Raw genomic sequence first — 26896 nt, forward strand, 5'->3', positions numbered from 1 at the left:
GAAAGAAGAATGAAAAAAACAAAACAAAGTTAGTAGAAGGAAAGAAATCATGAAGATCAGATCATAAATAAATGAAAAAGAAATGAAGGAAATGACAGCAAAGATCAATAATGCTAAAAGTTGATTATTTGAGAAAATAAACAAAATTGGTAAACCATTAGCCAGACTCATCAAGAAAACAAGGAAGAAGAATCAAACCAATAGAATTAGAAATGAAAAAGGAGAAGTAACAACTGAACCTGCAGAAATACAAAGGATCATGAGAGATTACTACAAGCAACCATATGCCAATAAAATGGACAACCTGGAAGAAATGGACAAATTCTTAGAAAAGCAAAACCTTCTGAGACTGAACCACGAAGAAATAAAAAATAGAAACAGACCAATCACAAGCACTGAAATTGAAATTGGGATTAAAAATCTTCCAACAAACAAAAACCCATGACCAGATGGCTTCACAGGTGAATTCCAGCAAACATTTAGAGAAGAGCTAACACCTATACTTCTCAAACTCTTCCAAAATATAGCAGAGGGAGGTACACTACCAAACTCATTCTATGGGGCCACCATCACCCTGATACCAAAACCAGACAAAGATGTCACAAAGAGAGAAAACTACTGGCCAATATCACTGCTGAACATAGATGCAAAAATCCTCAACAAAATACTGGAAAACAGAATCCAACAGCACATTAAAAGAATCACACAGCATGATCAAGTGGGGTTTATCCCAGGAATGCAAGGATTCTTCAATATGCACAAATCAATCAATGTGATAAACCATATTAGCAAATTGAAGGAGAAAAACATTTGATCATCTCAATAGATGCAGAAAAAGCTTTTGACAAAATTCAACACCAATTTATGATAAAAAAAAAAATTGCAGAAAATAGGCATAGAGGGAACTTACCTGAACATAATAAAGGCCATATATGATAAACCCACGGCCAACATCATTCTCAATGGTGAAAAACTGAAAACTCCTCCACTAAGATCACGAAAAAGACAAAGTTGCCCACTCCCACCGCTATTATTTAACATAGTTTTGGAAGCTTTAGCCACAGCAATCAGAGAAGAAAAAGAAATAAAAGGAATCTAAATCGGAAAAGAAGAAGTAAAAGTGTCACTGTTTGAAGATATCATGATACTATATATAGAGAATCCTAAAGACGCTACCAGAAGACTACTAGAGATAATTAACGAATTTGGTAAAGTAGCAGGATACAAAATTAATGCACAGAAATATCTCACATTCCTATAAACTAATGATGAAAATTCTGAAAGAGAAATTAAGGAAACACTCCCATTTACCACTGCAACACAATGAATAAAATACCCAGGAAGAAACCTACCTAAGGAGACAAAAGACCTGTATGCAGAAAACTATAGGACACTGATGAAAGAAAGTAAAGATGATACAAACAGATGGAGAGATATACCATGTTCTTGGATTGGAAGAATCAACATTGTGAAAATGACTATACTACCCAAAGCAATCTACAGATTCAATGCCATCCTGATTAAATTATCAATGGCATTTTTCACAGAAGTAGAACAAAAAATTTCACAATTTGCATGGAAACACAAAAGACCCTGAAAAGCCAAAGCAATCTTGAGAGAGAAAAATGGAGCTGGAGGAATTAAGCTCCCTGACTTCAGACTCTAGTACAAAGCTACAGTAATCAAGACAGTAAAGCACTGGCACCAAAACAGAAATATAGATCAATGGAACATGATAGAAGCCCAGAGATACACCCACACACATATGGTCACCTTATCTTTGTTAAAGGATGCAAGAATATACAATGGAGAAAAGACAGGCTCTTTAATAAGTGGAGCTGGGAAAACTGGACAGCTACATGTAAAAGAAAGAAATTAGAACACTCCCTAACACCATATACAAAAACAGACTCAAAATGGATTAAAGACCTAAATGTAAGGCCAGGCACTATAAAACTCTTAGAGGAAAACATAGGCAGAGCACTCTATGACATAAATCACAGCAAGATCCTTTGTGACCCACCTCCTAGAGAAATAGAAATAAAAACAAAAATAAATAAATGGGACCTAATGAAACTTAAACTCTTTTACACAGCAAAGGAAACCATAAACAAGACAAAAAGAATGGGAGAAAATATTTGCAAATGAAGCAACTGAGAAAGAATTAATCTCCAAAGTATACAAGAAGCTCACACAGCTCAATATCAAAACAAAACAAAACAAAACAAACAAACAAACAAAAAACCCAATCCAAAAATGGGCAGAAGACCTAAATAGGCATTTCTCCAAAGAAGATATACAGATTGCCAACAAACACATGATAGGATGCTGAATGTCACTAATCATTAGAGAAATGCAAATTAAAACTACAATGAGGTATCACCTCACACCAGTCAGAATGTCCATCATCAAAAAAATCAACAAACAATAAATGCTGGAGAGGGTGTGGATAAAAGGAACCCTCTTACACTGTTGGTGAGGATGTAAATTGATACAGCCACTATGGAAAACAGTATGGAGTTTCCTTAAAAAAATAAAAACGGGACTACCATATGACCCAGCAGTCCCACTACTGGGCGTATACACTGAGAAAACCATAATTCAAAAAGAGTCATGTACCACAATATCCATTGAAGCACTATTTACAATAGCCAGGACATGGAAGCAACCTACGTGTTCATCAACAGATGAATGGATAAAGAAGATGTGGCACATGTATACAATGAAATATTACTCAGCTATAAAAACAAATGAAATTGAGTTATTTGTACTGAGGTGGATGGAACTAGAGTCTGTCATACAGAGTGAAGTAAGTCAGAAAGAGAAAAACAAATATCGTATGCTGAAACATATATACGGAATCTAAAAAAAAAAAAAAAAAGTATTCTGAAGAACCTAGGGGCAGGACAGGAATAAAGACTCAGATGTAGAGAATGGACTTGAGGACATGAGGAGGGGGAAGGGTAAGCTGAGACGAGGTGAGAGAGTGGCATGGACATATAGACATTAGCAAATGTAAAATAGCTAGCTAGTGGGAAGCAGCCGCACAGCACAGGGAGATCAGCTCGGTGCTTTGTGACCACATAGAGGGGTGGGATAGGGTGGGTGGGAGGCAGACACAAGAGGGAGGAGATATGGGGATACATGTATATGCATAGCTGATTTACTTTATTTTACAGCAGAAACTAACACACCATTGTAAAGCAATTATACTCCAATAAAAATGTTAAAAAAAATAAAATGTCTAAGTAAGTGAAGTTTACTAAATATATAAAAATGATAATTTTCTCTCTGAATTTGTATTTTCTTAAGAAGGGAAATGAAACTTTTCAAAATAGTTGCTTTTTTATTATGTAAGTAATTAATGTTAGTTGTAGAGTAATTAGAAATTGCAAGAAATGTAAAGAAGAGAACAAAAGTTGCCCATATTTTTACCACCCAGAAAAAAAAAAAAAAAACAAGAAAGGAAAATATAATATGGCCTTTTTTTATATAGGCCACCACCTGGTTTATTTTACAACATGTCCACACTGCATTGAGCACCAATGCAGATGTTACAAAGAAACCCACAGTCCTGTCCCAGCAGGGAACAGGTCCAGTGTATGACTTGGGGTGGTCTTGGCGTGGGTGAGGGAGAAAAGAAAGAATAGGAAAGAAGAACAGACATTATTCCTCAGTCCTGTTCCAGAATTTGAGTGATGAAATGCAAGGATTTTAAGCTGTTCTTAATCCCCTTCTCTCAGTCAGCTGACGTTCAAATATGGAATCTGGGCTGGTAGATCAGCTGGAACTGGGCAAAACAAGGGCACAGTGTTTAAAATAGCATCCACAATATTACTGCCCAAAGTAGGCGAAATGAGCTATGCTTTTCAACTGATGCTTTTTACTTTTTCTTGTTTTATGAACTCTTACAAGTTTAGAGGATATCAGAATTATACAACCACAATCACAACAGAGCATCTGCTCAGTGTAAAAATATTATTGTTTAGGAAAAATAATTCAATAAATATACAGAGGGAAATGAACTAAGTTGAATGGTACCAATACAGAAAGGCAGTTTGGGCTCCTTTATTTTTATTTCTTTTCAATTATGACCCCACAAAACTATGTAGTATATTATGAAGACTGAGAATATCTTTTATGTTAAAATCCAGTCTTTAAATCTAGCTGCTTCTTTAAAATTAGCATTTTAAAAAGTTATTTTTGCTCCCATATTTTTCCTCTGAAACAGAATGTAAGAAAACTGGCAGGTGCTATTTCCCATTCCAGAGGCACAGACAGGGTTTCTTTATGTTTGGTGACAACCATGGTTCTTGGTTTCTGGTACACTGGAGCCTCTGGCACCTTTGGGTCTCCAGCAGCTTCCTGGGAATACAGGGCCGAGATCCCCATATTCCAGAGCAAAGGAGCCAATCTGAAGGACTTGTGTCTTGGAAAGAGAGAATGCCATCTCCTTAGCTCTGGGTCCCTGTTATCTGAGGGAAGTAGAAAGAACAGGTAGGAGCAAAGCTTTGTGTCATCAAGTCACTGCTGGACAAGGCAGTAAAGCAAGCCTAGAGCCTGCCCAGTGGCCTAGTTGTGAGAATCAAAATGCCTTCTCAGAAGTATAGGCTTCCTGTTTATGATCTAAAATAGATGCTTTTGAAATGATTTATCTGGACTTGTGGAAGGCAGTTGCTCATTACATATTATCTAACTTTAGATTTTCTACTTGATCATTCACACCAAATCAGGCTTTAAAAATAGACCAAACTAGACTGGAATATGTACATTTCAACAGATCCAAAACTGCAGAAGGCTTATATCACTTACTGACACAGCACCAGACCCAAGGACTCCATTGATATAAATATTTCCAAATTCCTTTGCATTTTAATAACACCAGAGAATGGTTGGTACAAAGACACAATTATATTTTCTAACATTGAATTATATTGTTTATCTAAGTTATAAACCAATTTATATAGTTTTGCTCCACTTTCTATGCATTTTTCCCTTCAAATCAACTTTTACAAAGTTTATATCTTTAAAAAAAATTTCAAAAGACAAATGCTTAAAGGAGCAAGTCTTCTGAGTTATCTTTCCTTCGATTGCTGTTGGCAAGCGGACGGATCATCATGGATTTTGAGTGGGTGGCCAAGCATTTCCATGGGTCACCTTACCTCACATGTTTGGGGACAGGGGAAATTGGAAACTATATCTTTGAATGATGTTGGAAGAAGGGCACAGTTCTTCAGCTCTTGATGGTGAGTACCTTCTGGACACGTTCTGCACGACCACAGTGATGATCCCACCAATGAATCCAGTGGCTTGAAAGACCCCAACAACAGCTCTAACCCAGGTCACTCACGAAGGCATCATTCTCAACTATCTTCTGTGTCTCTCCACCCACTTTCTCCATGGAGTGACTAGTTGCACATTAGAGGCTGTGCTCTGGCTTCTCTGGGGCACGGACTGTGCTTTCTGGAGTTGGCAGATACTCTGTGCGAATGTCTGTTAAACTCTGCACTTGCTGGCAACAGAGCTGTCGAGCCAGCAGACTCATAGGGCTCTTCGCTGGCACCTGGGGCTGCCATGCCACCTTCCACACCTGGGATCATTATGTCTTCTGGCCAGACTCTGTTGGCTCCTTCTGCCAGACCCAGGGAGATATGATTCCCAGAAAGAAAGAGCTGGACTGGCATCTTCCACATCATCTGACTTGTTCTCTTTGGGGAGGGCAGCTAGCTTCAGTGCAAGGGGAAATTTTAAAGCTCTGCAGCCACAGGTCCTGGTGGAGTGAGAGTCAGGGCTGGAATGCAGGAAGCAAAACTCAGGGCCAGAGGGATCACCAAGCTCCCTTCAACCCCAGCAGGCATAGGAGCAAACTTTGCATCTGGGAACTTTCCCAGCAAGTCAGTACTTACCTCTCCCAAAGTGGGTGGGAAGAGGTGTGTTGTAAGCTCACCAGGCCTGCCGTCTGGCTCACTTCGGCCATTGTGCAAAGGATGACCTTTTTAAAGTTACAGGGCCACAGCTGCCGGTCATGGGAGCTGATAGGAAGGCCCTGAGCCCTGACAAAATTTGATTTTATGCTGTTTCCCAGAAGGAGAAAGGTCATGCATTCAATAAGCGGCTTATTTTTTGAGTTTTAAATTTTGTTATTCTATATTTTCAGAGTAAGGCATATGCTTAGGTTTTTCTTGTTATGAGAAGTAAACAGTTCTTTATGTGCCCAATATTCTTAGAACCAAGTATGGAGCTGTTCTTGTAAATATTGAGCTTTATGGCTTTAAGAAAAAAAAAGTGGCCATCCTCATCTGGGTGGGCTAGACATGGCTCCCACTAGTAAATTTCCCCCTAGTCCAGGGGACCTGAGCAGGGGGCTCTAGAGGCTGCCTGGAAAACTGGCAGGGAGCTGCCATGACCCAGTGGCTTTGGCAGTTTGGGAAAAGAGGCTGCGCTTAAGAGCCTCTCTCTTGACTGGATGTAGCGCTGAGATGCTGGACCCCAATAATGGACAAGTCATGGATGCCCACATGCCGCTTCCAGCTTGAAGATGGAGGAGCCCACACGAAAGAACAAGAATGGTCTCTGGGAACTGATAGTGACCCTCAGCCCACAGCAAGTAGATGGGACCTCAGTCCTGCAACCATACAGAATGAATTCTACCAACTACCTGAATAAGCCTGGAAGTGGATTCTTCTCCAGAACCTCCGTGTAAGAGCCCAGCCTGGCCAACATTTCATTTTGACCTCATGCACAGTCAAGCCCACCCAGCTTCTAACCTACAGAACTGTGAACTAATACATGGACGTTCTTTAAGCCACAAAGTTAGTAGTAATTTGTTAGGCAGCAATTGAAAACTAATACAGGCGGCCTCTTAGCATCAGAGCTGTGGCTTCATCTAAAATCTTTAACAGCCTAGGATTTTGGTTTAACCAGATAAACTATGTGGTAGGGGAAGGAGTGAAGATGAGGTGTAAGATGACAAAAACAGACTAGTTACCCTGGAGTGAAATAATAAGAAATATATGTGTTGGTCTCTTGAAACGGTTCCTGATGCAGAGCTCCTAAACCCATTGTAAAGAGGGGTGATAGGAGAATCTTTTGTTTTAACTTTTAGTCCTTGATCCCAGTGGGTGACACAGAGCTCCTGAGATCTTTGAAATTTTGAGTGATAGAAATATATGACACCAAACCCCCAAATCCTTTGAAATTTCCTGGAGTGTCTTTTGTTCTAATGAGGTGACTCTTTCTGGGTTCCTGAATGGGGGATGGTCACCAGAAAGACCAAGCCATAATTAGAAGCTTGGGGTTTTAAGCCCCACCTCTCATTCTCCAGAGAGAGGAGATGGGCTGTAATGGAGATAGTAATCAGTCATGCCTTTGTGATGAAGCCTCATTAAAATCCCAATAGTACTGGGTTCAGAGAACTTCAGGGTTGGTGAACACATCCACGTTCCAGGAGCACAGCAGCCCAATCCACCTGCTGACCATCGGCTGCTGTGCTCCCGAGGAGCTCAATGTATCCTTTACCCAAGTCCTTATGCTACCTCAAGGCATTCTGGGCACAGCAAAGAAGACACAGGCATTCCCTGCTGGCCTGCCATCTGGTGGGTAACAAAGAGGATGCCTTCTCCCCAGAGATGGGGCGATGCTGTCCAAAGAAGGTCATTTCCTCAGCTGTGGCCATGAAAGGGAGTCCCTGAATGCAGGCAATGACTTCTTCCCTGCGAGAAAAATCAGGCTACCTCTTTGGATGCACCACCAGCAATTTTAAGAAAATCTTCACTTGTTTGCTTTGTACGCCTCAGTGTACTAGGTCCCCATGTGATGTCTGTGCCTGTGTAATGCTAGGTCTCTGTGTTACTCACAAACCTAACCAGAGCTTCTCTACTCCCTTGACCCTGCAGTTTCAGACAAAGTGCTTCACCTCTGTTGGCAATATTGAGTCCTTTCAAGAATCTTGAAATATCTTGAAATGAAGGCTGCCAAGATAAATCCCTAGCCCTGGCTGTAGTCTCGTTATCAATAATCTTGCTCTAAGTGCCACTTTCAAATTTGTGATTTACTCTCTCTGGATCTGAAAACCTGTGATTATAAGGCTCTGAAATCACTGCTTAAATTATATTCCCCATATCGTCAACTTGAGAAGCTCCATACTGGGAGGCTGAACTATTCTCAACATTTCAACACTCTGTCATTACTGCAACTTCCTGTTGGTCAATATCGGGTGAACCAAGGCAACACTTCTTGAATTCTTTACAGAAATCAAAAAAGGAATAGAAACATTCAATCAATAATACTTTCTTCTTGGAAACCTCATGATGCAGGATTTGCCTGACATGAAGCTGCCCTTCAGTACAGAGAGAGAAGAAGGTTCCTACCTCAGGGTTCAGTTGATTGTCCACTGGTTAAACTACTGGAGGGCTTGGCCCAGCTGGTACAGAGAACAGGCTTTTACATTCCATCTTAGTTTCTTTTACACAATTAATTCTTGGTCAGTTCCAAATCAACTGGTCTATTACTTCGTACAACTGTCCCAAATTCTTGTTGGCCAGATCCACGCCTTTCCATAACAGCAGGATCAGCTCCTTCTCATGGGAGTCCAGCCTGGTCCCAGTGGCCCCAGCAGTGATCCCAAAAGCGTCACCGAGTAATCCGGAGATGCTGTCATGACAATAGATGGGGAGAGAAGTGCCATCGAGAGGTGGTGAGATGGGGAGGAAGTGAGAACGGGATAACCTGTGCTAAAATCCCCTTCGGAGAGACAAAGAAAGAGTGTGCACCCCTCTCCACCTTCCACGTAGTCCCTGGAATCAAAAGGGGTAACCAACACCCCAAGGCCGCACCTGACCGGTGTCCACACTCCGGGCAGGAGGCGTGCATGCCGACCTCTCAGGGCCTCCCCAGCTCTCTCTGAGCAGGTGGCCACGCCGCTGGGCCGGCGACCCCTCCAGCTGCTGGAGCGCCGACCTCCGCGGGTGTGCCAGGCTCCCAGGCCCTGCGGCTATATATTCGAAGCGGCTTTGGTGACGCTGCTTTCTTCTCAGTGCTCAACGAGCTCCTGGAAGCCAGTGAGACACCTGGATTGGGGGGTCGTTTTGCTGGCGACCCCCGCGGCGGGCCCTCACAGCCTACCCATCCTCAACAGTCGGCCGCACATGACGGGCAGCGGGCGGGGTCTCCAGGGAAGATAGGCCTTCTCATCCAACCTGAGTGTCGTGTTCCTCGCGGCTAGCGCGGAGTCAAAACCCTGCGCCTCCTGGCCTGCCTGAGCGTCACGCCCCTGATCTTGGGCGGCTGCCGGCCTAGCCCGAGGAGCTCTGCCGGCGGACTCGCCTGGGCTGCTGACACTGTGCGTGCACCCGCGCCTGGTCTGCCCGCAGCACTTGGGATTCTTGCCGCAGCTTGCACTAACCCCCAGGACCTGGCGGGGCCCCGGGGAGCCGAGAGCCGAGAAAGAGTGGGCTCCCGGGTCAGCTCCAGGAGAGAGGCCAGGCAACACCGTCGCCGGGCAAGCGCAGGCGCTCCCCGGGCCAGCACAGGCGCTCCCCGGGCCTAGGCCCCTCGCAGGCTGATAAAGAAGCCCCGTCGGCCCGGGAGGCAAAGCCGGATGCCCCTGGACGCAGCCCCGGGAGGTGCCCCGGAGGGCCTCCACTGGGTGGTCAGAGGCAAGAAGGCTGGTGTCCAGGAGGCCCCAGGGTCCGCGGTGGCTCCACATTCCCCGGCAGAGTCCGCAAGCCCCAAGCTTCCGGGATGGAGACGCTGGTTCCCCCTGTGGGGGGACCACAGCCCCCAGGCCCGGGATGGCGGCCACGCCCAAACTGGAAAGCAGGCGGGCCCGTGCCTGAGCCCTGCGGGGACCACGGCGCCGGCTGGGAGGAGGAAACGCCGAGGCTGCTGTTGGCCGCCTGCAGCCCCGGCCCGCGCGCCGTTGTCCGCCCGCATCCCGCGGCTACGGTTGCTGAGCCCGGGGCGAGGCGGAGAACTGAGGCGGAGGCCTCTCCAGCGGTGGCCTGGCCCTCGCTGCCCGCCGGCTCGGTTCCTCGTGCTCCACCGCGTAGACGAGGCCCTGTCCCTCTCTGGGAGCGAGGAGGGGTTGAGCTTCCGCTGCGCAGCCTCCCGCCCGACGGAGACCAGTGCCTGGTGTCGGCCCCACGTGTCTAAGCGCCCCGAGGCCATGGCAGTGGCACCAGCTTCCCGGCAGCTCCAAGGACGGTAGCGCCAGGTCCCAGGGGGCGGTACCAGGGCGGGCGGGAGGGAGCTCCGGTGGCTGAGGTGACGCCGTCCAGTCGGTTGGCGGCTCCCGGCACACTTTGTTGGACTCGGACCCTCTGCTCGCCGGTCCCTGCAGCGCGGACTCAGATGAGAACTAGGAAGGCTTGGGGGCCAAGTTCCTCCCTCGCTGTTCACCCCGCCGCATCGGCATGGTGGAACCCGAGATGCTGCGCCCCGAGGAGGCCCGGCGGGACAGAGGTTCTCAGCAGGACCCGGAGTCCCTGGCTCTCCCCAACGCTGGCAGCGCGGCCCTCAAAGCCACCACGGTGACGCTGCCCAAACTCGGCCAACTCTGCACCCGGAGGGAGCCCAGTGCCAAGGGCGGCCGGGGGCTCCTGTCCTGAAGGTCCTTAGTCCCCAAGACGGCTGCTCTAGGCCTGTCCACTTCAGCCCGCCTACCTGCCCGTAGGTCCAGCGCAACTGCTCAGCTAGTCAGCAATGACCTAGGCCAGCGCAAGAAAGAGGGCAGGCGGCCGGTCCTGGATGCTCCGCTGGCCGGCAAGCGACAGTGGGACCGTGACCTCCAGGTGACTCTGATCTCGCCTTCGATTCTGTGACAGTGTGCTGTGGTCCAAGAGACACACGACCCACAGAACATCATGGTGCTGGGCAGTAACACATGGTGTCGGTGCAGTGCGAGGCCTTCCCCACCCTCAAGGTGGGGTTCCAACCCCGATACAGACACCCACCCCCTCCACCCAGAATCTGTCGCTGTCTTGAGATTCACGTGTCAGAAATAAAGCAAATGCTCTAAAAAAAACAACAAAAAAACCCCACAAAAAACAAACCAAAAAAACCCACACAGAGTACCACCCCTCTCCCCAATGTCCCCCAATGTCCATGTATTCTGTGAATGTTACCCTACATGGCAAGAGGGACTTTGAAGGTATAATTAAGGTTATGCGGAAATTATCCTAGATTGTCAGAATGAATTCAATCTAATAAAAATGGAGAAACTTTGAGACACCATGGAAAATGTGACATCACAGGGAAAAAGTCTAGAGCCTCCAGAGAGGAGTGCAACCTGCTAACAACTTTATTTTAACTCAATGAGACCCATATCACATTTCTGACGAATAGAACTGGAAATTTACAACATTTAGTTGCTTTAAACCATGAAGTTTGTGGTAATTTATTACAGCAGCACTAGATATAATTTGTTCGTGGTCATTAGCATCTGGAGCAAGACTGAATTTGAAATCTAATGCAATGGATGTACTTGAGAAACAGTAAACTATACTGTACGTTGGCAAGTAAAGATGTCTGACTAATATTGCACAGAAAAGGGGAAGGCATGCCATGAGCATTTGTTTTTGTTTCTGTTTTGTTGTTTTTCTTTTACTATGCAATATCTAAATATTTTGGATATAACCAAGAAAAGTTGGATATGGGGCCTGGCTTTCAGGTTTAGAATATTAAATGAGGACAACAGGCCTCTTCTCAGAATCATTTTGGAATAAGTAGGAACATAGGAAGTGGAAGCTAAGAGTTGTGGTGGTGAATGTTCTGGAACATCTAGATCCTGTGGCATGGCAACAAATTTCTAGTAGGTGGAGTCGCCCTAACAGATTCTTTGGTTTATGGGGTTTTCTTTAATTTGTGCCCCATTCCATTTCTGTAGTTGGTTAGCTAGATAATATATTTTCTGGGCCTCCTGATAACTGTCCAGTATTTTTTTTTCAGCAGAAATGACGTAAGTTGTATTATATTATTTGGTATTAAGAATAGTAACTGGGCATTTACTCCCTGATCCTAACACAACCCCCTGGTCCCAAATCCAGGAGTGAGCCTTAACTGGCTTTTATCAGTTCCTACATCCAAGAGGTACTATGGTGGTTGGGGAGTGTGGTCCAAATGGGTCCATCAACAAATGAGGCAGCTTCTCCTAAGGCATTTTATTTGCTTTAGGGCTTTGCTACCTAGTGCCATAATACGCTGAAATGGTGATTTTTTTTAGAAAAAAAACAAAACATAAAATATCCATCATTCAAAACAAGAAATGGAAAGTCTATAACTTTATTTTGGAGTCAGAAAATCCTAGATTCTTATTGCTCAGTATCTGGGTATTACAACAAACACCAAAAAGTGTGTGTGTGTGTGTGTGTGTGTGTGTGTGTGTGTGTGTGTGTGTGTATGTTTTGTCCTAAATAGTGACAGAGGTAAATGGAAAAATTAAGCTTGAAATAGGTATAGGGAGCAAAGGGGATATTTACCTTTAAACAGGATGGGAACAGGATGTATTATGTCTTGAAAGGCCAAGATTCTTACCGCAGTAAATAGAAAAGAAAAGAATACATTGTAAAACAAAAAGAAAAAAATATTTTTAAAGACATAAGAAATGAAAGGAAGCAACAAGGACCAGATGCTCTAAAATTCCAAAGATAGAAATGAAATGTTTGCCAGCATTTCATTCCTCTGGGAATGTGCCATATCTTGGCACAAGTTGTGTTTCTACTGGCCCTGATGAACAGACTTTATAGGGGAGTAAAGAAACGGCAGAAATTTTGACTATCTCATGGTGCTGAGATCATAGACTGGAAACTAGAAGTTCTGGTTATGCATTTCTTTGAAACAAATCATGCCAAATTTAGGCTTAAACTTAGACTTAAAACAACAATCACATTATTTTCTCTTAAGTTTCCATGGGACAGGAATTTTGGAAAGTTATCAGCGAGGTGATTCTGGCCTAGAGTCTCCCAAGTGGTTGTAGTCAGATGTGACTGGAGCTGGAACAGCGGATGGATAGAATAGCTGAGTCCTAGATGCATCGCTCACTCTCTCTCCATGTGGTCCCACAGCTTCTCCACGTAACCTCCATGGAACAGTTTGGGCTTCCTCATGGATTGGTGGCCTCAGGGCAGTTGAACTGTTAATATGGCAGCTGAAGGCTAAATGAGTGGGAGAATTCCAGTGACAAAGGCTGAAGCTGAATCACTTTTTAGGAGCTAGCCTAGGAAGTCATGCTGTGTTGCTTCCATCCTACTTTATTGGTTGAAACAAAATCCTGCCCAATTTCAAGGGTAGGGGACAGGCATCCCACGCTTCAATGGAAAAATTGTCAAAGTCCCATTGTATAAAGAACGTGTAGCGTGGGAGATATTGTGGCATCTTAGGGAAATACAACCTGCTCCCAACCAGACATAAGGTGACTTTTCAATGTGAGGCATTTTCTGTATTCTGAGTCAATGGTGAAGAGTCAGGAACTAGGCCAGAAATGTAGGGTGAATTCTCCCATAATTTTCCAATGTGTGGGAAACAAGTCTAGCTGGAAAGAAGGGTTCTGCAACAAAGCCAAAAGGGGTCTCCCCTCAATCATTCTGTAGATCATTAATCTGCTTGGAGTGAAGTTAAGAATTTAGCCTCAAACTTTGGAAGGTAGAACTCTCAGGGCTAAGGAAAAAGCCTAGAAGGAGCCTATCTTAGTCCGTTTGGGGTGTTCTAACAAGATTGGGTGGCTTATAAGCAACAAAAATATATTTCTCCCAGTTCTGGAGGCCAGAAGTCCAGGATCAGGTGTCAGTGTGGTTGGTTTTGTGAAGGCCTTCTTCCAGGTTGCTGACTGCTAGCTTATTGATGTGTCCTCACACAGTGGCAGGGTCAAGCCAGCTCCCTGGAGTCTCTTTAGTAATGATACTAACCCCACTCATGAAGGGTCCCTCTCGTGACCTAGTCACCTTCTAAAGGCCTCACCGCCTAATACCATCACCTTGGACAGTAGGTTTTTCACTTATGAATGTGGGTGGGGGAGTCATAGCAGAACCCATGTGTGGATTTGGAGAAACAGCAGTGCTCTGAGTCTAACCTGTAGACACGCCCCCTGACCCTGCTCAATGCCCTGTTAGAGTGCTCTGATTGGCCCTCACCCCATCTGCCCAACCCAAGGAAGTATATGCCCTTGCTCTGGAAGATCTTCTGGAGCCTCTACAGCCTATTCTGTACACTGTGGTGGTGGTTTCTACATCTGAATCGAGTGTTAAATGCTTTTACTTCCTCTTCCCATTAGTAGCAAAAGGAATTCCCCAAATGAGAAAAAGCCACATGTAGAGAAGGGCTGGGGACTTTGGGGTCTCACCCTCTAACAGTCCTCAGAGCTGTGAGTCTCTGTGCCTGACCATGTTGACAACTGGGACCTCTAACAATGGGAAGCCGCCCGCCTTGAGGATTCGGGCTCGTTCTCTCCCTGGCATGTCAACCAGACACATTTATTTTCGAAAGCAGCCATTAGTTTATTATGAAATTCTTGTATAAACTGAGCATGTGACCCATGGTCTGGTGACTGCCGAGCCCGATATTCCTGTTTGGGGGTAGATCAACTCAGACTCAATGATTAACAAAGAACATAGGTCCCGGAAAAATAGCTAGTCAAACGGAAAAGTTATATTCCAGAGCACAGCTGACTTGCTCCAGTGGCCTCTCAGTATTTTCATGAAAAAGTGGCAACTATCTAATTAGGGAAAATTTCATCCCCACTCCCTTGACTGAAGCAAAGCTGCTGCCTCAACAGGGCCCATGCTCCACAGATGTTTCATGGATGGTTTGGCCAAGGTGGAACCTGATGGTGTCCACGAGCCTGCTGCACTGTTCAATCTCATCATCAGCTATGCAGATTAAAATGACACGGTCTCTTGTTTAGTGGGCCAAACCCAAGGCTGTTCTTGTTTACCTGAACAATACTACCCTTGATTAGCCTTGTGATAATATTTTCAGTGATGCTTGAGCTATTTCCCAAGAGGTTGGGTTCCAGTTTAATCTCCTACTTTAGAAAACTAGGGACTGGTGGGTTAAAGACACCACTCTTGGAAGATGCACATGGTGGAAACAAATCATGGCTACTAGTCAGTCTCTCGATCATCACAAAGATGCCCACAGTAAGGGCCTTTAACTGAAGAGACCAAATGGAGTCAAGTTCCTCATCAAGAGACTTAAAATCCAGATCGTCCCCACTGCTGCCTATATTGATAATTGTACCAGACATGGCAACAGAACTGCTCTCCTAGACTAGGCACGGAGTAAACAGACCTATGTGTCTGATGCGGAGGCCAGCACTGACTGCCAGATTTGTGGCTCCTGCCAGAAGTTGGTCCATTTGTCTCATGACAACACGATGTGGATTGTGGCCCTGCTCACTCCTGGCACACCGATTGCCTGTACTGGACTTTGACCATCCTCATGACTATTTGGTGGGGCCACACCAAAGTGGACACTTTTTCAAGTTATGGTGGTGCTGTTCTAATGTGATCAGCTGTCTTTGGTCACATGATCATGGCTTTTGAAATTAATCTGTGTTTTGTTTTCAGCTTTCCGGCAATCTTATGTGATAATAAAGCACACTTTTTCACAAAAGCCACTCAGCAATGGTCTGGTAACCAATATTTTCAATAGAGTCTCCACACACCCTAATAGACACAGGCATTTGGTGTCCTTGATTATTGAAGCATCCTCCTCAAAATTTATCCAAATAACTTATCACTCTATTTCCCTCACCTGCTCCTAGTCTGCACACCTTAGTAGGGCAGTTTGGTCATGAATCTGACACGGACATTGGAGACAGCAAGAGATGACCTCAGACTCTGCATATCCCATGAAGGAATACTTGTCAACACCTGCATTTGTATTTCTCGCCCTATTCCCATAGCCAACTATCAGATGTTCTGTGTGGAGGGAGAATGCCACATTGCTGGTGATGTGGACAAATAGGTTGTAATGAAAGCAGTGAGGCAGTCATTCCAAAAACAAGGGCTAGATTCAGTAATTTTAGCTGAAAAGGGAGCTATGAGCCTATGAGGTTTACCATCTGAGTGGAGAGGCACATTGGAGGCACCATCAACGGCTCCTGATTGATATAGGTCCAGTGTGCTGGTCCCCAGCAAATGTCAATATTTTCTTCCCAGTGAAACCATGTGCACTCTTGGGACTTTGGAACCAGGTATTAACTTGTTTCCTTACCCCAAACATGGTGACTTGCACCTTAAGGGTTGTCGTATGAGACTTGCATGTACTTGAGGAAATATCACCAATAGATCATGCATTTGAATATGTCTGCAAAATGAAGTGAAGCTATTTTGGTTCCTCAGGGAAGACTCTGGAAGAATGTGTGTGTGTAAACATCAATCTCTCCCTTCCATATTCTCCAAAACCAAGTTCTTAAGAATAATTACTTGGAGTTTTAAACACATTTCCCATAGAAATGCTGTTATTAAAAATAACAACAAAAAGCAAGACATGTATCTATTGATTTAACTGTGTCTGTAACTAATGGCTGGCAACTTGGTTTCTGAGGTCAAAGGATCCTGTGGCTCAAGGGAAAGGAAGAGTTGGAAACTGATCTGGTCAGCACTGTGGTCCAGGGCTAGCCACTGAAAACAATTCAAATATCTACAACTCATCTTTGGCACTCAGAAAACAGGACTATAGGGGGGTAAGGTACTTAACTTGGGCATAAAGTTTAAGAAGGTGCCCCCCCCAAAATCCTCAGGAACCAAAGACATAATTTAATGTGTTATTTTTATTTAAAAAGTACATCATATTGACAAGGCAATACCAGTGGACTGGACACTGGTTTTCATAATGAAATTTATTGGGATTGGGACACCCTCCTAACTAAATTTATGCATTTCTTTCTCATTTCCTGGCAAACAGACTCTCTAAATTTCAGCCTCTTACATTGCTTTATTATATCTACTGGACACAGTTAATTTAGGGCTATGATGGCTGAGGAAGGAACTGTTTAAAGATGTGTGCACCCACCTGAATGTCTTGTTAGGATTTGACAGTATATCAAAGTGAAGTACACAGTTTATGGCATTGTCCTCTGGGCCCACACAACTGGGTAGGAGTATTTGGATTTAAACAGATAGGGAAGTCAGCCCCAACTTTGAGTCTGTTCCTGGTTCAATACTTGGAATCAATCTTTCAGGTTTTTAATACCTCTGGCTCCTATTTTGGAACTCACATATTTTCTGAAAACTGGGGTTCACATGTGAGTTGTTGCTTTATTTTCACAGCATTTATCATGACAAAGGCAGCAGCAACATCTCTGACATGAGGAGTGCGGGAGAGGACAGGATATGAATCATGGTTGGGGATGAGGATTTGTAATTTAGGAGTTTATTTGGGTAAAAAGCCCATATACGACACCTATTTCTACTGTGACCCAATGGAGCTGAAAGAGTGTGAATTATTTGATGGAAATCCACATTGGTGTTACTTATGTAGACAAGCCGGTGATTACTGGTATGCTGTATAGCATTTCCATTATAAAACTAACATTTCCGCTATGGGTAATGACACAGACAGGAAATCTCATGAAATGCTGCTTGGTAAACAAAAATGAGAGGCCTAACATTTTTCTGCTACTAAAGGTTTGTTACCTTCAATACTAAAAGAGTAACTATATTAATATTAGTGAAATAATATCTTTATGAGTCCTTGTTGTTAAAATTGTGAGAGCCCCACACATTCTTATTCAGATTATTATATTTATATTGGATTGTAAAATAACCATCCAGGAGACAAGTGGTAAAACTATTTTTAAAGTGCAGAGACTTATATTGCATATCAGGTGATGATTTTTAGGGAGAAAAAATCAAATTCTATCTTCTATGCAGCAGGATGGTATTTTATGATAATAGAAGACTCTTGCAAACAAATCTTGGTGTAGTTTTTAAAATTAGACCCTTCTCTACTTCTGAACATCACTTTTATAAATGATCCATCAATGGCTGCTGCCAACATCCTCTCTCCCCACTTATCTTATTTTCCCTTTCTCATTTTGTTTTGATTCTGGTAGCTAATAATGTTTATAAGAACTGGAGGGACTTCCCTGGTGGTGCAGTAGGTTAAGAATCCACCTGCCAATGCAGGGGACACGGGTTCGAGCCCTGGTCTGGGAAGATCCCACATGCCGCGGAGCAACTGAGCCCATGAGCCACAATTACTGAGCTTGCACTCTGGAGCCCGTGAGCCACAACTACTGAGCCCAAGTGCCACAACTACTGCAGCCCGCAAGCCTAGAGCTCGTGCTCTGCAAGAGAAGCCACCACAATGAGAAGCCTGTGCACTGCAACGAAGAGTAGCCCCACTCGCCGCAACTAGAGAAAACCTGCGCGCAGCAACAAAGACCCAATGCAGCCTAATAAATAAATAAATAAATAAATAAATAAATTTAAAAAGAACTGGAGATGCAATTCTTAGAAGCTGACATGTCTGGAGCACCAACCAACACACTGCATGTCCTTGTATTGCAGCATGTTCCCCACCCTACTCCTGGGGCAAGAAGAGTGATTCTCCATCTTTATTTATGGCCTAGAAACTTAAAAAAAAAAAAAAACAAAAAACCCAATTCTAGAAAACAGAGAGTGATTCATGAAGAGGGAGAAGAGCCCCAGTTGGAGAAGTAGAAGTACTTCATGTTCCCAGAAACTAGAAACCTGTACCAGAATAAATATGACACTATTATATAAGTATTTGTAATTAGAAAATATGAAAGAAGAGGAATAATAACCATATATACAAATGAAACTGTCAGTAAGATAAGATGAAGTACTGTCTGGGAAATTCATCCAAGTCTACCTGAGTTATTGTGGGAGTAGTTCACAGAGAAGTGCAAATGTGGCTTCTTCTTAAGAGGAGTGAGAGGAAGAAACCAAGACTAAGAGAGTGAGAAACTCAGGAAGTGAGACCGAACAGCCAGGCTGGGACCAGCAGCATTAGCCTCATTTATGGAGTTGGATCTGATACAGATATGACTCAGTCTATCACACCCCAGTACCTTCCTCCTGGAGCAGTGTTTTCCCCTATCATCAGAATGTCCCTTAAACTTAGACCAGGTCTCTGAGCTGTGTATGTGTGTGTGTGTGTGTGTGTGTGTGTGTGTGTGTGTGTGTGTGTGTTTCTTTGCAGAAATAGGTATGGACTCACTATTATTTGGACAATAAGAAGACAGGAATCTTTCCTAGCTCACTTGGCTACAGTGAAGATAGGTATTATGAGGTGGCCTGAACCAGCGAGAATTTTTTCTTGTCCTGTGTTAGGAAAGTTAAAGCAGGGTTAGTAAGACATGTGATTCTGACTCCATGTAAGAAAACACTCAGTATACAAAGCATCTATCTCATTTAACAAATCAACAATTAGTGGTTGAGGGTCTACTATGTCCCAGGCATTTGACAAAGTCCCTGGGGATTTGATAAAAGGCAACAAAAACAAACAAAAATTCATGCCTGGAAAGAACTTCCGTTCTCATGGGGGAAGAAAGTGTCTTCAGGAGTTCTTACATAGATAAAATTATTTGTAATTGAAAAATATTCCTTGAAAATTCTTTTAGGGTAGAAGATATAGTGCAGATATATCCAAGTTCTGTGAACGGAGAGAGAGAAAGGAAAGGGAAATGAGATAGATTTTGCAGAAGACTGTCTGCTTTGTTACACTTAAGACTCCTTCAATATTGAATAAAGTACAATAATCATGAAATGTTTCTATGTGTGCAGACTTGTTGTCATGAAAACCAATGACAAAACCAAGCTTTGGATCTGGATAACACACACACACACACAATCTGAGACAACCTTTGGACAGCAGAGTGCACATGAACAGGTAGCAAACACCAGGAGGGGAAAGGCTCTACCTGTGGACACAGTAGCATCAGCACAGAGCCTCTCTCTGATGAGGTATGCTTACCATGGCCAGATTAGGTCAACTCTCCTTCAGCCATTCTACCTGGAGCTCCCCTTCCCCCCTCCCCACCTCGTTCTTTCCGCAGTAATTTCTCAAGCAGATTAAAACATTGAGAGCAAAGCTTTTTATCCCGTTTTGGACAGACACTTAGGAACTTTTGAGCACACTTAGGAACTTTTGAGCTAAATCTCTACAACTTTACAATTTGTAAAAATGTTATTCCCAAATATTAAGTCTTACATAAAAGCAAGTTCCAGCTTGCTTTTACTTATACAAATTATAGAAATTTCAAAGTAGTTTCTGTTAACTAAATAGCACAGGTGAGAATTCATCTTCTGATGGAGACAAACATGATTGTTTTTGAAACAAGGCAAAGTGTTAGGTTTTATACATAAGTTCATAGCCTTCAAAGTCATTAAAAAAATATTTTCTCACTCCATAAAGAGTTTTATTTTATTTCAGTAATTATTTTATTATTTATTTCTTTAATTATCCCTGTCATTAGACCTGAATGTGTCTTTATAATAAATACATATTTTCTGACTTTATTCTCAGAAATCTGATTCTGAAAGCCTAGGATTGGATCTATCAACACACTTCCCAAGTAACTTTGATGTAGTTGGTTTAAGTAACACACTTTAAAGTATACTGAAATCCTGATGATTCACTTACAGTCATAGGTAAGCGTATTATAGTGCCCTTTCCACCAATTATACTACAGTCGGCTTTCTTTTATTCTCAAACCACTGAAATTGATAATCTTCTTTCTGAAGACATTATGAAATGACTATTATTAAGGCTGAATTTTCTTACAAAAGTTTGAAAATTAAAAACCACAAATAAGCAAATTTGCAAGTGGTTTTGTTAGTACAAGTTTTTGTTTTAAAAAATATATGAACTCATTTTGCTAGCAAAGCTATAAATGATCTTTGACATTCCTCCATATGAAAATTTAAAATCAGAAAACTTCACTAGAACTGGGTCTATATCTTATTAAATTTAAAGCAAATTCTATAAATAACTCTAAGTCATGTAGGTAGGGCAAATAAATGTACCTTTAATGAAGGAAGAATTTGACTTGTAGAGGTAGAAATAAATCTCAAATTTAATCCTATTATTTTGGAAAGTGCAAAATGATTAAATTAGATCAGTCTACTATAAAAATGTTTAAATATTCACACAAAAAAATGGTGAATTACAAGGAAAACAAAGACATTATATTTTGGAAGTCCTGGAATAAATCATATTTATTTGTTTATATGTATTATCTGTCAGTAGTTCTGTAAATAATTTAAAAACATTTCTTCCTCTGTTGTTGTTTATGAATACTATAAAGATCCCTTTGGCCAGAGGTATAAATGCACTATTCTCTTTTGGGGAAATTGGTGAAGTTTACATTTTATAGTCCCAAGGTTGGAAAGGGCATTAGAGGACATCTGATCTAAAGTTCCTTTGATGTTTCAATCCTTTCTCACTACCTTTGTGAGAATAAAGCCCAGTCTCATTATGGATTCAAACCATAAGAGTAACTCCACTGATGGATGAGTAACTCGACACTTCCTGATGGAAACTACTTCATCTTTTAACATTGCTGAAGTTTAGGCTGTTATTATTTTCTTTTTTATTTATGTTTACTCATATTGTGCTAAGATCTAGTTCTCTTTAGGACTTTTTCCTTGGGTCCAGACATTATCATCTGGAAAATATAGAAAAATATCTTATCTCTATTACCCTTGAAATGAGATCAAAGTTTTGAAAACAGCAGTAATACTCTACCTCTTCTCTCTAGTTTCTCATTTCAAGATGATTAGGTTCTTGTAATATTTTAATATATAAGGTACCTCCAACTTCACTGAATAATAAATTTCAAATTGCCAGAATCCCTCTTAAGGTGTCAGTTTATACTTCCAGAATTGTAACTTGTTAAACATGATCGAATATAAGCAAGTCTGTCAGTGATATTTTAAAGTTAATAAGTCAATCGTCCTTTCAAATATGGCAAACACATGAAGAGTATTTTAATACACAAAGGGTTTCTAGAGAATTCATCTTTGAACTGTGAAAAGGATCTAGACTTCCCTTATATTTTACAACTCCTTACAACTGATAAAGTATATAGATAATTAATTTTTCAGAAATATATATATAATTAATATATAATTATGATTATTATATATAATAATAATAATGTATAAGTATATTATATATTATTAATAACATAATATATAATAATATATTATATTTCATTATATAATAATATAATAATAGTATTTCTATAATATATATCTATGATATAATGGTATACAAAATATAACACATGTTATAATATATAATGTAATATTATAATATTATAAATATATATTAAATTATTATATTTTCATTTATTATTTTATTTATTTTCATAAAAATGATATATAATATTATATTATTATATATAGTATAACATTATATATAATTTATATTATATAAAATATATATTTTTAATTTATATATTATATAAAATATATTTATTTATATATTATATATTATATATGTTATATATTATACATTATATAAAATATAATAACACATATATATTATATAAAATGATAATTAGCAATAATTATATATTACATATCATTATGTATTATAATCATATTATAATTATATTATAATTATAGATTATAATACATATTATAATTATATATTAATATATATGATTTTATATATATTATACATAATATAATATATATTCTGTACATATTTTAAAATTATATGTATAATACACATAATATAATATAAATATATTAAATGTATAACATATAATTGTATAATATATATGGTTTATAAAATTATACAGAACAATATATTATATAACATGATATATGTAATAATAATATTATAAATATATATTAAATATTATATAATATACATTATAATCATATTAATTTAAAATATCACATATATAAAGTAGCACAAATTACTACTAATAATTAGTAATTGTATTATTACTAATAATAATTGTTAGTATTACTAACACTAATTATGATACTAATTATAATTATTATGTATATTTTAAAAATATTATACGCTTTTATAAATATTATATTACCTACATAATATATAAGATGTAAAGAATATATTATTATATATTATAATTATATTATATATGATTTTATATTAAATATATATTTCTAAATATAAATTATATAGAATTTAATATTATATATTATATATATATATATTATATATTTTTTGTTTGTTTGTTTGTTTGTCTGTTTTTTGCGGTATGCAGGCCTCTCACTGCTGTGGCCTCCCCCACTGTGGAACACAGGTTCCGGACGGGCAGGCTCAGCGGCCATGGCTCATGGGCCCAGCTGCTCTGTGGCAAGTGGGATCCTCCCGGACAGGGGCACAAACCCATGTACCCTGCATCGGCAGGTGGACTCTCAACCACTGCGCCACCAGGGAAGCCCTATATATTATATATTATATAAATATATTTTATAATTATATATGATTGTATGTAATATATATTATGTAACTATATATAATATAATATAATAAATATATGATATAAGATATCCTTATATATTATATATATTTTATTTGTATAATATATACGTTTATATATTATACACATTAATATTTATGTAATATATAAATTTATATATAATATGAATAATATATAAATTTATATATTTATATTTTTTAAATAACAAAAATTTATAGAATCTTTACATATTTATATATTAGTATTATATTTAATAACAATTAATTATATTATATATTATTACCTTATACTATGTAATGTATACCATATAATATACTATATTATATATAAAATATATAAAATAAGTTATATAAAAATGCATATACAAATATATATATAAATAAAGATTATATATAATTTTATATATGTATATTTTGTTTTATAAATAATATAAATAAAATAGAGTATATTTAATATAAAAATATAGATTACATATAATTTTTATATTATATGATATATTACATTATATTATATATCCTATATTATATATAAAAATATATAATATACATTATATATTATATGTGTATATATACTTATATATATATGATTATATATATTAAATTATATATATAGGTTTTATAATTGAATATTTATTACATATAATTTATATAAAATCCTGTATGTTATATTTATATATTATATATAATACGATGTTATATATAATGTAACATACCATATGATATATAATATATAATTATATCAAAAATATCAATAAGGGCTTCCCTTGTGGCTCAGTTGTTGTGAGTCCGCCTGCCAATGCAGGGGACATGGGTTCGTGCCCCGGTCCAGGAAGAAACCACATGCCGCAGAGCAGCTAGGCCCGTGAGCCATGGCCACTGAGCCTGTCCACCTGTAGCCTGTGCTCTGCAACGGTAGAGGCCACAACAGTGAGAGGCCCACATACTGCAAAAAAAAAAAAAAAAATCAATAAAATTATAATTTAAATATTTAAAAAATATTTATCATGTAATACATATGATATTACAGATATTATGTAAAATATATGTGCATATTATTATTCTATATAATTATGTAATATAATAATAATTAGTAATAATGATATAACATATATCATTATATATTATAATTATATTAATTTTTATATATTAATTATGTATAATTATATATAATTTATATAAATGGTGTATATCATATAATATATAATAGTATATATAATTCAATATATATTATTATTTGATAATATTATAATATATCATATATAATTTAATATTTTATATATGATATATAGTATATGGCATAATACATATTATTATATAAAATAATTATATTAATATTATATCATTATGTTAATTACTGTAAAATAATTATATTTATATTATATTAGAATATAACATATTATATAAAATATATTAATGTTATATTATTGTTAATATAAAATCAATATTCCAATTATATTATATAAAGTAGATATATGATAACATGATATATGTTATATAATATAAAATATATAGTATGATAGATAATATATTATATGTAATAAATATATATTAGAGTATTTTAAATCCTAAAAATATTTTTCTTATAATTCTTAAATTTCTAGATCTGTGTTCATATTACCTCCACCAAGCCTAACTCCAGGGACACTCATTTCATTGGATTAAGGGAAAAGAATGAGTAATTTGTTAAAGAATTAGAATTATAGGGGAGATAAGGTGAAAGATTCAGGCCCAAATATTATGTCAATGGAATGAACAGTGGCGACTAAAAAGGGACATACTTTTTATCTGCGAGAGATGGGACAGAAAGGGGATACTTTTTATCTGCGAGAGATGGGACAGAAAGGGGGAAGGTAGATTTTGGTGTAAAGAGGAAGACTATACAGGAATTTTAGGTCAAATGACTTGAATTTTCATTAAAATTATAGTAACTACAATACCTTCCACCAGTTAGGGTGACAACTGCTTGGTTAGAGATCTGAGGAAGTAAAGATGATCTAGCCAACAACTATGGTAAATGCAACACAGAGGCCATAACAGTTGTGTAAAAATAATTGTCAGCAACAGTGAATCCCTAGAGAAGACAAATCTGTACTGGGCATCTTTGATGCTGTGACAAGTTATCCCCAGCAAGTCACAGTATCTTAAATGAAGGGGAAATGGAGGAAATTGAGATATTCTAGAGATGGAAATAATTTTATCTAAATTGTTTGAAACCATTTTCATGAATTTTACCACAATATATTTTTAGGATTTCTGGTCTAGACAAGATGATGCAGACTCATTTCTCTGTTCTTCTCCCCACTAACTACAAAAATTTCTGGAAATATCAGAAGAGGCAACCATAAGAGAACTCGGAAACACTGTGTATTTGTCAGCCATAGTTCTCAAAAGAAACAGAACCAAGGGGATATATGTATATACATGATATATTGAGAAAACAATTATGGAGACTGAGAAGTTCCAGAATCTTCTGTCCTGACCTCCACTTAGGAGATCCAGTGGTGTATTTGAGTCTGCATCTTAATTCCTGAGAACATGGGAACTGATAATATAGATTCCAGTTCTGGTCTGAAGGTCTAAGAAGCAGGAGCACAGAAGGCAGGATTAAACTCATGTCTCAGCCCAACAATCAGGCAGAATTCTTCCTTCCTCCACATCTGTGTTCCATTCAGTCCCTCAACATATTGGATGATCCTCACCCACACAGGGGAGGACACACTGCTTTTCTTAGTCACTAAGAGTTTGCTAACATAACTAAATGTCTAGGATACAATTTAATAAAAAAAAATCACCCTTCATACTGAGAACTAAGAAAATCATAACTTCAATAGGAAGTGATAATAAACTGATATCCACACCAAGCAGTGTCATCTATTGGAATTATAGGACAAGATTTTAAAGCAACTATCAAAAATCTTTCAATAATTAACAATTATTTTGAAATAATTGCAAACTAGAAAATTTTAGTAAAGAAATCAAAATTATTAAAAAAACTAAATGAAAATTTTAAAAAGAAAAAATACAATAAATTTTTTTAAAAACTTGCTGAGTAGACTCAATAATAAACTGGATGTGATAGATGACAGAATCAGTGAACTTGAGGACAGATTAATAGAATTTGTCCAATCTGAACAGAAAGATAATAGAAGTAAAGCCTTAGGGATCTGTGAGACAATAACTCAAGATTGAACATTTGTATAATCAAAGTTCCAGAAGGAGAGGGGAACAAAAGGAGACTTAAAGAATATTCAAGGAAATAATGACTGATAATGTATCAAATTTGATGAAAACTCAAATCTGTAGATTCAAGGAGCAACGGAATCCCGAAAAGGATAAATTCAAGGAGATCTACATTGAGACAAATTATAATTGAATTTCTGTAAGTTACAAGTTAAGAACTTTAAATTGCAAACAAAAAGTTTTATATCTAGCATATAATTATATGTTGCTTACAAGAAACTCACTTTAA

General features: G+C 39.1%; 1 pseudogene; it reads right to left on the bottom strand.

Annotated features, from left to right (window-relative positions):
- Nucleotides 1-6916: 6916 nt before the first annotated feature.
- Nucleotides 6917-8730, bottom strand: LOC113613226 (epithelial splicing regulatory protein 1-like; annotated as a pseudogene).
- Nucleotides 8731-26896: the final 18166 nt, after the last annotated feature.

The sequence above is a fragment of the Aethalodelphis obliquidens genome, unplaced genomic scaffold, assembly GCF_003676395.1.
Source record: "Aethalodelphis obliquidens isolate GAN/ISIS:26980383/991018 unplaced genomic scaffold, ASM367639v1 scaffold3, whole genome shotgun sequence".
Taxonomy (NCBI): Eukaryota; Metazoa; Chordata; class Mammalia; order Artiodactyla; family Delphinidae; genus Aethalodelphis; species Aethalodelphis obliquidens.